Here is a 15,954-nt window from a genome sequence, read left to right as displayed (position 1 = left end):
TCCAATTCTACAACTTCAACTAAATTATTCCCCATTATACCACATAAGTCTGTAGTCAGTCTTTTATATTACCGCGGAACTCTCTAGTGTCTATGTCTGAGCTATTATCACAATTACCACTCTGTTACCACTATTACCAATATTACCACTATTACCAGTGTTACCACTATTACCACTATTACCAATGTCACCAATATTACCACTATTACCACTGTTACCAATATCACCATTATTACCAATATTGGCACTATTACTAATCTGTTACCACTCTGTTACCACTATTACCACTAGTATCACTATTACCACTATTACCACTATTACCAATGTTAATACTTTTACCCCTATTACCAATGTTACCACTATTACAACTATTACCACTATTACCAATGTTATCAATATGTTACCACTATTACCACTGTTACCACTATTACTACTGGTATCAATATTACCACTATTACCAATCGGTTACCACTATTACAACTATTACCAATGTTACCATTATTACCACTATTACCAATGTTACCAATATTACCACTATTACCACTACTACCACTGTTACCACTATTACCAATGCTACCAATGTCACCACTATTACCAATATTAGCACTATTACTCATCTCTTGCCACTCTGTTACCACTATTACCACTATTCCCACTGTTACCACTATTACTACTGTTATCAATATCTAAACAGCAACCTTTCGGTTACTGACCCAACCTCTTAACTGCTAGACTCCATGCAATCTGTTACGAATCTGTTACCACAATTACCACCATTCCCACTATTACCAATGTTACCATTAGTAACACTATTACCACTGTTACCACTCTTACCACTGTTACCACTATTACCGCTGGTGCCACTATTACCACTGTTACCACTATTACCACTGTTACCACTGTTACCTCTATTAACATTGTTAACACTCTGTTACCACTATTACCCCATTAACAAAATCCCCACTGCTACCATTATTACCACTATTACCCCTTCTACCACTATGTTACAACTATTAACAATGTTACCACTAGTACCACTGTTACAACTATTAACACTGTTACCACTATTACCAATTTGTTATCACTATTAACACTATTACCACGGTTACCACGGTTACCACGATTACCACTATTACCAATGTTACCACTAGTACCACTGTTACAACTATTAACACTGTTACCACTAATAACAATCTGGTATCACTATTACCACTATTACCAATCTGTTACCACTATAACCACTGTTAGCACTATTACCGCTATTAGCACTGTTACCACTATTACAAATCTGTTACCACTATTACCAATCTGTATCAATTATATACGAGTAGTCTTTGGATGACCTTGTTTCATTAAACCAACTGTCAATGGTCTCTTTTCTGCCTGAGAGCACCCACGCCATGTCAGTGTGACAGACCGTTTTGTAGCACAGCAAAGGCTGCTGTGGAAGAGAGTGAGTCCTGTTACCTACAGGGACATGCTGAGTTACCTGCACTTCAATGAATTTGCCTAGTTTTTTGCCCTTTGACACTTACGAACACATACGCTCAACAGGTGTGATTAGAACGCTTATTTAAAACATCCAGTTTCGATTCATGAAAAAGTCCGTGTTTGAGCTGGCCACACAGTTTTTTCACAGAAACATTTTTCACAAACAGTCTTTCCAACATTATGTTCTGAATGTGGTCAGTTTGTTTTTGGATGCAAATGTTCAGATATTCACAGAAGTAGTGACAGCAACACACAATCATCCAAACCAGAAAATGTAGGCTACATTAGTCCTAGAGCTAACTGAGGAAAGATTGATGTAACACAAGTGGTCATATTTAGCTAACTCTTGGCTGACAGAAGCCATAATATCAATTAGCTAATAGAAATTACAATTTACAATTCCTCACGTCATGGGTGAGCTCACCATTGATCTAAATAATTCAGTAAAACACTTTCTAAGAATCCAAAGTAATCTGACGATGAGTAGTTTGTGTGCGCCGCCATGTTCTTATTTCACGTCAACCAAAGATAAGAAGAGGAGACAAGATGTTTGGTCTGTTTGCAGTATGCATGTTGAAGGGAGTGTGTCGTCTACCATCATTCACTTCCCTTCATTCACTTCCGGAGGTTTACTCGAAAGATGAGTTAACCATCCCTTCACCTCATTTTATTATAACATCTTTGGTCCGACAGATGTTTACGTGACACCCAAAATGCATTCTATAAAGTTTTTAAAAAATGCGCCGCACAAGGCTGGCAAAGAGCTTAGCATTAGGTCATAATAATCAGCACAACCTTCAAAAAGTATTTTACATACATCATGTGTCCATTACAATCTATGCAAGAATCGGAATGCAGGATTTGTCACCAGCACTTGAAAACGTGAAAAAACTTTTTACAGGAAACAACAATGAAGGCAATGAGAGTGCCAGCCAGAAAATGTGCCAGGGGAAACACTGGGGAAGTGTTGGGTTCTCATCGAAGAGCAATGTTTGTCCGGCTCAGTAAAGACTCAAACATACACTGTCCTCAACAGTGAAATGGGCTACTTCTATGTGAATTAATAAGGAGGAACACACCTCGATTCACACTGTTGTTAGAAAATAAAACTTGTTAGAAAATCATTTGAAATTGACAAGTTGAAACATAGTCTATAGATAAATAGCAGGAAGATTTAAAGTGGTATTTGAACCCAGCTATGTTAGAAAGCTGTCCCTGTCACCCTGTCTGTCAGCCAAACTGGTTTGTCTCTGTACCTCCCACCAACAGTCACTGGACTGGTTCTCTGTCTGTACTGGCCAAATACTTTGGGTCTATAACATCACCCCTGCTCTCTGAGAGAGATATCAGTAAATCATCAGATCTGAACACACATACCCTGTCATGTTGAGCTGGCAGTACCAACAGATGTAACAGCTATCAGATACAGATGGGATCCTGCTAGTACACCACAGGGACGTGATGTAACAGAACCATGGGTAACACACGCATGCAGTCACACACACACGCACGCACACGCACACATGCACGCACATGTACGCGCGCACACACACACACACACACACACACACACACACACATACACACACACACACACACACACACACACACACACACACACACACACACACACACACACACACACACACACACACACACACATACAGCATCTGTTCCCACAGACTTCCAGTCATTGCACTAACGCTAGTAAACAATTGCACGAGTTCATCTGACTCTGGGGAAGTAGATAAAGGGCTTCATTGTCAAAATCCTGAAGTATCCCTTTAACCAGGAAAATACCCTTGAGGTTAGAAAACTATTTTGCGAGGGGGACCTGGAAAAAAGGTTGCAATAATGGATATATTTCACAACGATTGTCTGCATTTCATCATGCTATCAAACAGTAGTGGGTCAATCAGTTGCTACAAAGACCAAAGTCTTGTCCAATGTAGTGAGTAAGAACATGAAACTGCAGTACAGCCACCAGACTTACAGTTTTTTCCAACTGCTTACACACAAAATCTTTTCATGTCACACGATTTTTGAAACCTCTCACTCAAAGTGCAAAACTACACACCAAATGGGAAAAACCATAAGCTATTTCTCAGCCTTTGACTCAGTTGTCAATTGCATAAAACACATTTTTCAAAATACTACACACAAGTCTCAACCTAAAACACAAAAATCTAACAGGAAGTGACTTGCTTTCCTTTTCCAAACACAACCAATCAAAATGCTACACTTATTCACCAGGTCACACACACACACTCCTCACATGTGCAAACACTAATAGCTTAACTGATCACTAACCAGTCACTGCTTTACTGTAGTATAGGCCTATAAATAGGTCAAAGGTCAGATTACCTGTTTTGAACAATGGATGCCAACAATGGACAGAGAGCAAGAGGAGTAGGAGGGAGAGGAAGAAGACGAGGGCAAAGAAGAGAAGGAAGGAGAGGCATCTCTAATGAGATTAGGGGAAAATTGGTTGATCATGTGATCAACCGCGGTTTGACCATGAGAGAGGCTGGACTGAGAGTCCAGCCCAATTTGAGTTGATTTACAGTGGCGTCCATAATTCGAACCTTCAGAAATGAGAACAGGTATGCAACTATCTAATGACTATTTTAGCATTACAGTAATGTACTGTCAAATACGCATGACTGCATAGTATTGCATAAACATTTGTAACTCTAAACCATCCAGTTACTACACTGCATTGAATGAATGAGGTTGGTTATCATGCTGTACTACATTTTGTTGTACTTTGTTTACAGTTCCTATGCTGAACACATACTGTGATTGAATTCTGTACAGAGTGGAAAGGCAAAGACATCATGAAGGACGAGGACACTTGTTTACAGATGTACAAGAGACTGCAATTATAAATATGGTCTATGTGGGGACATAGAGGTTGCCTCTGTCCAAGGTTGGATACGCCATGCTAGGAGATTCTTCCCTCGATGTTTGGCAAGAGAAAAACTATCTTGTGATGTGGACGAAGTATCGTGGCCAGACTCAGGCCGGAGAAGAAATGAACTGCCCCCCCCCCCCTACCAATTCCTGTGCTTCCCCCTTGGGACACCACACACACAATTGTGTTCTTTACTGTATTCTAAAGATTTGTTGTATGCTACTGTATACAACAGTAATGTTTGGCCTAATAAATATTTTCTGTTTCTACATTGCATTGGTGTTTACAGTGTACTTGTTACCCCTCTCAGCAGATTACTTTCACTGTAGAACATTGTATTGAAATGTAGATACAAGGCTATGAAAGACCAAAGAGCTTTAGATTTAGAAGAACAGTGTTTACATGGTATATTCAAAAATGTACTATTATGAAAGCAGTGTTTGCCATTTGATGCAAATGCTTCATTCATTTTGAAGGAGATGTGAGACATTTTGCATTTTGTGTGTGCAGTTTTGGGAATTGTGTGTAGAGTTTTGAAAAAAAGGAGACTGTAAACTGTAATACTGAGAGTTCTTATAATCATGTAACTATATTTAATGTCTCTAAGACATGATGACACTGTATATCAAACAACTCTAAGTTGATTTTCTATGATTCAGTAGTAGAGGAGGGGAACTCTGTGATCACAGCAGGAGCTGTGTCAGGATTGACTGCTGCACTGATGTCTGTCTGTCTGTCTGTCTGTCTGTCTGTCTGTCTGTCTGTCTGTCTGTCTGTCTGTCTGTCTGTCTGTCTGTCTGTCTGTCTGTCTGTCTGTCTGTCTGTCTGTCTGTCTGTCTGTCTGTCTGTCTGTCTGTCTGTCTGTCTGTCTGGCCTCCCTTCACTGCCCCACTAAGCCTTGAGGCTCTGCACCATGCCTGTCTGTTGACATTACTGTGCTGCGCTCCTCAAACACACAGACACACACACACGCACACACACACACACACACACACACACACACACACACACACACACACACACACACACACACACACACACACACACACACACACACACACACACACACACACACACACACACTCCTTCAAAACGTCTCTTGGGTGTACCAGGTCTCCATAGCGACAGACAACAACGTAGTGAGATGAAGTGCAGTGTTGAAGTTTTAATGACCAGATTGATCGATCTGCCACCTTCTCCAACTGGTGTAACAGGCTGGAGGAGTGTGTGTGCGTGCGTGTGTATGAAGTGTGTGTGTTTCTTTTATGAGTGTGTGTGAGGGGGCTGATTTGTGCTTTATGACCAATGCAGTGATGTCTTGTATATTGTGAGTACCAGAACAGCTCTCTGATCAGTGACTAATGACTGACAAGGGTAATCATTAACCTGCATGATCGTGTCCAGATTAGGTTGTGTATGACATGGCCACACTATCAATGCTTGGAACACTTAACATGAGCAACTGTGACAAAAGTCATCTTCTCAACCGACAGTTAGTGTCTGGATGTGGGTTACACTCTAGTGGACACAGAACAAGGATAGGAGAACAGATGTATTTTGAGTGCAAAGGATAATCCATTCAGCTAATGTATATTCACCTTTAGCCTGTTATACCTACAGTTTGAAGAGCCTATAACCAAACCTTCAATTTGTCTTCAGCCTAAACATGCACACACACACACACACACACACACACACACACACACACACACACACACACACACACACACACACACACACACACACACACACACACACACACACACACACACACACACACACACACACACACACACACACACACCCACAATGGACGTGGGACTGCTGTGAAGTACAGATAGCAACACCTGTGTGAACTTTTGGTTCACTAACAAACCTTCTCCAATAAGGTCATCCCAAATGGCACCCTATTCCCTATGGACCCTGGTCCAAAGTAGTGCACTAGTTAAGGAATATGGTGCCATTTGTTATTCATCAATAGTGATTTACAGTTCAACACACTGACACTTTAATGCCTTCAGAGCAGTGTGACCTAATAAATAGAGAATAATCTCACGGGCATTACGCTAACGTTCCCCACAAACAATAAACCATAGGTGATTACTCACACCCACAGCGTGTTGGATGGCATGGGGATGTAGGCACCAGGCAGTGAGTACTGATCTGGGGGGGTAAACTAGGCACTAGGCAGTGAGTACTGATAGGGGGAGGTATACTAGACACTAGGTAGTGAGTACTGATATGGTGAGGTATACTAGACACTAGGTAGTGAGTACTGATAGGGGGGGGTAAACTAGGCACTAGGCAGTGAGTACTGATAGGGGGAGGTATACTAGGCACTAGGCAGTGAGTACTGATAGGGGGAGGTATACTAGACACTAGGTAGTGAGTACTGATATGGTGAGGTATACTAGACACTAGGTAGTGAGTACTGATATGGTGAGGTATACTAGACACTAGGTAGTGAGTACTGATATGGGGAGGTAAACTAGGCACTAGGTAGTGAGTACTGATATGGGGAGGTATACCAGACACTAGGCAGTGAGTACTGATAGGGGGAGGTAAACTAGGCACTAGGCAATGAGTACTGATATGGTGAGGTATACTAGACACTAGGTAGTGAGTACTGATATGGTGAGGTATACTAGACACTAGGTAGTGAGTACTGATATGGTGAGGTATACTAGACACTAGGCAGTGAGTACTGATATGGTGAGGTAAACTAGACACTAGGTAGTGAGTACTGATATGGTGAGGTATACTAGACACTAGGCAGTGAGTACTGATATGGTGAGGTATACTAGACACTAGGCAGTGAGTACTGATATGGTGAGGTAAACTAGACACTAGGCAGTGAGTACTGATATGGTGAGGTATACTAGACACTAGGCAGTGAGTACTGATATGGTGAGGTATACTAGACACTAGGTAGTGAGTACTGATATGGTGAGGTATACCAGACACTAGGCAGTGAGTACTGATAGGGGGAGGTAAACTAGGCACTAGGCAATGAGTACTGATATGGTGAGGTATACTAGACACTAGGTAGTGAGTACTGATATGGTGAGGTATACTAGACACTAGGTAGTGAGTACTGATATGGTGAGGTATACTAGACACTAGGCAGTGAGTACTGATATGGTGAGGTATACTAGACACTAGGTAGTGAGTACTGATATGGTGAGGTATACTAGACACTAGGCAGTGAGTACTGATATGGGGAGGTATACCAGACACTAGGCAGTGAGTACTGATATGGTGAGGTATACTAGACACTAGGCAGTGAGTACTGATATGGTGAGGTATACTAGACACTAGGTAGTGAGTACTGATATGGTGAGGTATACTAGACACTAGGCAGTGCTTACACTGCCCCATCACCTTCTGTAGATCATACAGTACACAGTAGGGTTATTCTACAGTACGGTACGGTACCACACCGTGATAGTGAACAGCTTTGGCAGAGAGAAGCGAGGCCAGAGATTTCCCTGCAGTCTGACAAAATACCTTTTTATTGAAGCATGACATAGACCTGGTCAGTCATGGAAAGAGAGTGTTCCTAATGTTTTGTACACATATCTACTGTACATATCTACCTAAATTACAAGAGTCCAGGATCCAGTTACAGAAGGAGGTGTTCAGTCCCAGGGTCCTGAGCTTAGTGATGAGCTTAGAGGGCACTAATTGGAGTGTGTCCAGGGTGTCTGGAATGATGGTGTTGATGTGAGCCATGACCAGCCTTTCAAAGCATTTCATGGTTGCAGATGTGAGTGCTACTGGACGATAGTCATTTAGACAGGTTACCTTGAATTTTTGCTTGTAAGCATGAATTAGGAGGATAGAGTTAGAGTCAGTTTTGCCAAAGGGAGGACAAGGGAGAGCCTTGCATGCATTTCTATGTGTAGTGTAAAGATGAAGAGTTCTGACGCAGGTGAAATGCTATGAAAAATGAGGTAAAACGGATTTCAGTTTCCCTGCATTAAAATCACCGGCCTTATAATGCGTTATAACGTATCATTTTGTCCAACAATGTGTATAACGCAAACATCAATATAAGAGTATTGCACATGCAGTGAATCTCAATATACCATGTTTCACAGCATGCATGGCCAGTGACAGTAACAGTGGTGTGTGTTAGCTGTCTGGTGGTTGTTGCCAGTGCATCACATATCCCCAGCTCTCAGGAGGGACAGGACAGGCATGAGCACATAATGAAGGCTTTCACTGTGATGCATTGTTTTACCACACACTGTCTTTCAGCCAACCACCCCTCCAGAGCCTGTCATCCACACATATATACAGAGACACACAGTCAAAACTCACACACACACACACACACACCCCATACACACACATATGCATTATTAGGTAAATAAAGCAGTAAGGGATACATAAACGGACATAAATGCATAGACACATCCACTCACACACACACACAGTAAAAAGGGCTGACACACTAGCATGCTGTCATCACAGGGATGTCACACACACTGTTACCAAGAGAGACAGACTCACTGTTATACAGTATAATACATCTTTACATGTAAGGATCCTAATGTATGGCTGTGTGTGCATGTTTACTATATGTGGTGCACAAGTGTCTGCGTGCATGTGTGCATATTCCAATGTTCGTTGCCCACAACATAAAACGATGTGTTACTCATCGTGTTGCAGTCTGCAGTGGCCGTGTGTCTGAGACGTCCAAAGGAGAACCCAGAATGAATAAAGATGCACAACATTACCTGCAACAGAAAGACAAGAAGAGAAAGCATAAGAATCACATTATATAACTTTTCCCAAGGAGACATATACTGTATATTGCCTATAGAGGAGCACCAGAGATGTTTTACTTATTTAATAGGATCCCTAAGGCCTGTGTCCCCTTTCCCTCTGCCACAACTACAGGCCTATAGGGATAAACATGAACTCTCTATTTACTCTTTACATTAACAGTGTTTCCTCTATATTCATTTAACCTAATCTCTCTGCCGAGATGTGCTTTTAAATGGACATTCGTTGGAAGTCTATGGGAACAGCTAGCATGTCATTGTGCTAATGCTAGTAGCAATGCACCGGAAAACACTGATTTACATAGTCAGCTTATCATAGGATATATCATTATGTTATAACCACACACATAGAGTTACTAGAATGTGCATCCCTATTCAAGTAATGTGTTTACCAGTCCAATTGCCATGGTCATAGGTTCTATGTTCGTTCTAGATATTATATTTCTATGGTAAAACACTACATCTGCTGTTAAGCTTTAAACATGCTGTGGACGCTTAGCGAACCTGTGTTTTAGTAAAGAAGGAATATAACAATGCAATCTGGCTATTTAAACCCAGACAAAATACATGCACTTATGTTGGGTTAGGGAACCAGTGTTGTAGAGCAGATGGAAAAATAACAATCCAATGTGTTTTGTTATATGAAACCAATCTGGCGTAAGGAATACAAAGAGATGCAATGTGTTGTTGTGTGAAAGCAATCTGTTTATACAAACGCAACATACGATGGGACGTTTTTGAAGGTGTACAGGAAGGAGCAAAACACCCTGAATAAAGCTGGGACAGGTGCCAACCTGGCAGAGAAAGTTCACTCCCTCTCTTTATCTCTCTCTCTTTTCTTCTTTAGTCCTCCCTCTCTGCAAGCTCTTTACCAGACAGACAGGTTACATAGTTGAGTTGGCACTGGCAACCAAATGCAATCTTACTACGCAGGGGCAGCAGTATACTGTAACAGGGCAGGAGCGTTTAACCCTTTCAGGGGAGCCAGACAGAAAATCAATCACTGTGAAAATGGCATTTCCTGCCCCCCCAAGAGACCCCTTTCTATCTGACATATATAGGACAGCCCAGGGGGGGAAAGCCGGGTCAAGCACATTCAACGTTACACTGAACCATTGGAAAATGTCAGCAACACTATGAAACCAATTTGGTAGCCAATCCCACATGTGTATGTGACAGCTTAACCTAAACCATTTTACCAAACACCTATTTTTTAAACCCTGGTTTATACATTTGAGGGTGTCTTCCCCCTACCTCCAATCCCCAACCCTCCACACCTCCAACCCACCACCTCTCCTGTCCACACCTCGCCCCCACCTTCTCCCTACCTTCACTCCCCAACTCTCTGCACTTCCCACCCCCCCACCTCTCCCCTCCACACCTCGTGTGCCCCCTTCCCCCTTCGCTCTCCAACCCTCCACACCTCCTCCATCTCCACACCCGTCCCTCCCCACGTCCTCTCCCCACGTCCCATTCCTCCCCATGTCCTCTCCCCATCAGAGCTCAGTATTTCCCCGGCCAACTCATATCTCTTGTTTTAGTTTGGAGTTTAGTAGAGTCAGTAGTATGTGTGCGTGTGTGCATCTGTGCGTGGTGTGTGTGTGCGTGTGTGCGTGCATGCGTGGAATGTGTGTGAATTGACTTAGTTAGCTGAGGGTATTTTTCAGCTTCAGTCAGTGGGTGGATACTCCAGGCCTCTACTATCCACTATAGAGCTGCCGGCTATTGATTCAAATTAACTTAATTTTCCCACCATCTCAGTATTGGCTATTCTGTCATGTGTGATGGGAATAAGATAGAAGGAAGGAGAGGAGAAAAGGAAGAGAGGGAAGCCCAGACCACCGACTGATGTGAGTCTCTCCATTAATGCTCCCTGAACTACTGTTCTGCTGTAAATGTGTTTAGGGTCTACTGACCTAGACTGCTCACCACCTCACCTTACCTCACACACACTCAGAGACACACACACATTTTGTACACACAACCACTTGAGGATAAATGTCAAAGTGGACTGAAACAGCCACATCATATGCCACTTGAAGACAGACATTGTAGTGAGGTGCATACTGGCGGCAGGGGAGTCAGGCGCAGGACAGCGAAAACTGATTTACAATGATGTCGTTTAATATCCATAAACCACCAATAAAGGTAAAATAAAAAAAAATAAAAAAAATATCCTAAGTAAGAACCGTCCAGAGTAGTGATGCTAGTCGGGCGGGTGAGTATGGGCAGCAATCGGTTGAAAAGCATGCTTTTAGTTTTACAAGCATTTAAAAGCAATTGGAGGACACGTAAGGAGTGTTGTATGGCATTGAAGCTCGTTTGGAGGTTTGTTAACACAGTGTCCAAAGAAGGGCCAGATGTATACAGAATGGTGTCGTCTGCATAGGTGGATCAGAGAATCACCAGCAGCAAGAGCGACATCATTGATATAAACAGAGAAAAGAGTGGGCCCGAGAATTGAACCCTGTGGCACCCCCATAGAGACTGCCAGAGGTCCGGACAACAGGCCATCCGATTTGACGCATTGAACTCTATCTGAGAAGTAGTTGGTGAACCAGGCGAGGCAGGGTGTCATATTAAGACCAAGTCTCTGTTTCAAATGAGCCCCGCATAATACAAACATACATCAATACAAAACACAATAAAATACTGAATTACAAAACATATGATCATAAAATATACACAAAAGTTTAGAAAAATGTAAAATAGCTTTTCTGTCAATGCTACCAGAGTGTTTACCAGAGTGTTTATGTTATGTTCCTTCCTTGAAAAAACATATTTTATAATTCTACTGTTTGACTAAATTGAATTTATGATTATGAATCATACTCCTACATATTAAAAGAAGAGACTAGGGGGATAGTAACATAGTTAACATAGTCACTGAGACACCCTGTCTATGACATTTACTAACACATTCAAACACTGGACACATCATCCTCTCTATGTCTCTGTCTGGCAGGTCTGTCAGGGCCAATCGTAAATAACTCTCATCCAATGCCAGGAGACAGTGAGTGAGTGAATCTGTCTGTCTGTCATTTGCATTGGGAAGCTTGGTTTTTAATGACCCTATAATCACTCGCCTTGTTCGGGTGTGTCTGTTTGTTCCAGACTTATTTCTTTGTCTCCCTCAGCCATTTTCTTAATCAAATCACATGCACAGGATACAGCAGGTGTAAACAGTACAGTGAAATGCTTCCTTGCCCTTTTCAACAATGCAGTAATAATAAATCAAATAAATACATACAAAAAATACAAATATGATCAATAAGATTGAAAGAAATACACACAAGAATTGAAAGCGACTGGTATAGGTAGCAGAAGTAACATCTGCTCAATAGCAGTGCTGGTCACACACATCCAGAAGCCTCGCCAGCCCTCCCAGGGTGAAGATTGGGGAACCTTCCCTTATACAGTATGTAGTAGAGGTCAACCGATTAATCGGAATGGCCAATTAATTAGGGCCGATTACAAGTTTTCATAACAATCGGAAATCTGTATTTTTGGACGCCGGTTTTATTTATTTATTTTACACCTTTATTTAACTAGGCAAGTCAGTTAAGAACACATTCTGATTTTCAATGACGGACTAGGAACGGTGGGTTAACTGCATTGTTCAGGGGCAGAACGACAGATTTTCACCTTGTCAGCTCTGGGATTCAATCTTGCAAACTTACGGTTAACTAGTCCAACGCTCTAACCAGCTGCCTCTCATTGCACTCCACGAGGAGCCTGCCTGTTACGCGAATGCAGTAGAAGCCAAGGTAAGTTGCTAGCTAGCATTATCTTATAAAAAAAACAATCAATCATAATCACTCGTTAATTACACATGGTTGATGATATTACTAGTTTATCTAGCGTGTCCTGCATTGCATATAATCGATGCAACGCTGGGGGATGATTTAACAAAAGCGCATTTGCGAAAAAAGCACAATAGTTGCACCTAACCATAAACACCAATGCCTTTCTTAAAATCAATACACAGAAGTATATATATATAAAAGAAATCCAGGTTAGCAAGCAATATTAACCAGGTGAAATTGTGTCACTTCTCTTGCATTCATTGCACGCAGAATCAGGGTATATGCAATAGTTTGGGCAGCCTGGCTCATTGCGAACTAATTTGCCAGAATTTTACGTAATTATGACATAACATTGAAGGTTGTACAATGTAACAAGAACACGTGCATTTTGCCAGCAGCTCTTCGCAAGCACAGCGCTGTTTATGACTTCAAGCCTATCAGCCTAATGGCTGGTGTAACCGATGTGAAATGGCTAGCTAGTTATCTAGTTGCTAATAGCGTTTCAAACGTCACTCGCTCTGAGACTTGGAGTAGTTGTTCCCCTTGCTCTGCGGCTTTTGTGGAGCAATGGGTAACGCTGCTTCGAGTGTGGCTGTTTTCGATGTGTTCCTGGTACAAGCAGGTAGGGGAGAGGAGAGGGACGGAAGCTATACTGTTACACTGGCAATACTAAAGTGCCTATAAGAACATCCAATAATAATCAAAGGTATATGAAATAGAAATGGTATAGAGAGAAATAGTCCTATACATACTATATTAACTACAACTTGGTTCTCATGTTCTGAGCAAGGTACTCAAACATTAGCTTTTTTGCATGGTACATATTGCACTTTTATTTCTTCTGTTTTTGCATTATTTAAACCAAATTGAACATGTTTCACTATTTATTTGAGGCTAAATGTATTTTTATTGATGTATTATATTAAGTTAAAATAAGTGTCCATTCAGTATTGTTGTAATTGTCATTATTACAAATACATGTTTTTTTTTAATCGGACGATTAATCGGTATCTGCTTTTTATGGCCTTCCAATAATCGGTATCGGCATTGAAAAATCATAATCGGTCAACCTCCAGTATGTAGCCATAGAGACTCCATAGCCCTGGTCGTTAGCTACACATCCTGTCACACAAACAGGCCTCCCCAGTACTGGCATCTACACTTCCTCACACACATTAAACCCGTATTACTGACATGTCCTCGATAGTACTGATTAGCTAAAACACAATGCATCACATCCCTCCAAACAGCCAGGCCTCCCCAGGTGCAGCTAAATGTTACAATGTAACCCCACTTAAACAGAAGGATAATAACTGTGCAGGGGTCCTGTTAATTCAGAGTTGGTCTTAGCCGGGAACTTCTGGGTTTTCCTGTTGCAGATAGGTCCATTAAATCATCACAAAGAGTCAGACACTGTGTGGAACTGAATTAATTTATCACTCTCAGACTTAAGGAATAGTAAACATAGTAATGGACCTCAAACACACCAGATGCAGTCACACTTAAAGATTATGGTTGCACCCTTTGTTTTATGTCAACGTCACAATTATTTCATATTTATTGGTAATGAGAGGTAGAATATCTGTAGTAGCTGCACTGTATTAATCTTGCTGCCAATTCAGAAATTATTGCACCAATACTTTCACCTCATCAACATGCTAAGATCACACAAACACACGAATTGTGTTCCCTATTATATTGATGTATGTGCTGTTTTTCTAGATAAGCTCTGTCTAGGCCTCTCTCCATCAGATCCAAGATGGCCACCCAGTGGCAGGTGGCAGAGGAGAGTCTGAGGCCACGATGATAAACTGGGGTAATAACTCCCCCACTGTCTCGGGCCACAAAGGGCAAATCTTTGCCCCCTTTTTAAGGGAAGGGAGCCAATATCGCAGAGCAAGCCAGCACTGCACATCCTTCCTTTCTTCCGCTGCCCAGATAATGGAATTGGCTGGCTTTAATAATAATTAGAATTTCCCGCTCCAGTGCCCTGGTGCATACGGGTCGGCTGAGCACGGGCATAAAATAGATCGATGGCTAGCCCCGTACGTCCAGGATCCTATTGATCTGTGGAGCTGGTGGTGGGATGCATTGTGTGTGAGTGCAGCCCCCTCCCACAATACCTCCTGTTCACCTGCCTGCAATTGCTAATAACCCATCCGCAACAGCTCGACTATATGTGATAAAGTGAAGATCTAAGGCCTGCAACCAACTCTAACCCGCTAATATAGAAAATGTGCTGTAGACTACAGTCAGAGAAGGCGGAAATATTTTTTTGACAGAGGTTGCCAGATTTAGATATGTTTCATCTCATAATTTCCAACATTTTGGTAGGCTATTTGTTATTCAACGTGTCTATAGTTAGATACATGCAGCTTCTCTTCTGTCATTATATGTTGCCCTAGAAGACCAAATAAACCCTTGCTCACCAGAATAATGTCATAAATCGATCAAATGAATGCTTTAATCTAGTTGACATCTATAAAGTTTTCTCTGTTATCTCTGCTTCTTTCGTGCAGCAAAGACGTTTGGGGACTGGGGAGAACATGCTGTAAAAAAAAAGAAACTGGAAAGGTTTTGGGTGCAACATTTCCAAATGACATCAGCTTAACCAGTTGTAAGGAAATAGAAAGCTGTGAAAATGACCCAACATGTTTCTGGTAAGATTTCAGTTTGGCTTTTATGATGTTAATAAAGATTCTGTAGAACCTCTACAGATGGTATCTAACTCAGCATTCACATTCTCAAAAGATGCTGAAAGAAAGAAATCATATTTCTCCACTCCTCTCCGAGTCAAAATGTTGCCTACATTTGGTGCATAATTTTACTGCAAGAAATGCTTCATTCTACAGAAGTTAATATTAAGGCTATGTGAGAGGTCAGAACTACAGTCAGTGTCCAGCTTTCAGTTTCAGTAGGCTACAGTTCCCTTGACGTGCCATAGGTCTATTTT

At 41.7% G+C, this 15,954-nt stretch overlaps 1 protein-coding gene across 2 annotated transcripts in view; it reads right to left on the bottom strand.

The window, feature by feature from the left end:
• The window catches only part of erbb4b (erb-b2 receptor tyrosine kinase 4b), a 518,904-nt gene that overhangs the window by 376,940 nt on the left and 126,010 nt on the right, over positions 1-15,954 (bottom strand). The window lies entirely within an intron of this gene.

This window comes from Oncorhynchus kisutch, linkage group LG2 (genome assembly GCF_002021735.2).
Source record: "Oncorhynchus kisutch isolate 150728-3 linkage group LG2, Okis_V2, whole genome shotgun sequence".
NCBI lineage: Eukaryota > Metazoa > Chordata > Actinopteri > Salmoniformes > Salmonidae > Oncorhynchus > Oncorhynchus kisutch.
The sequence above is the reverse complement of the archived record's forward strand: the minus strand, read 5'-3'. Positions and strand labels throughout refer to the sequence as shown.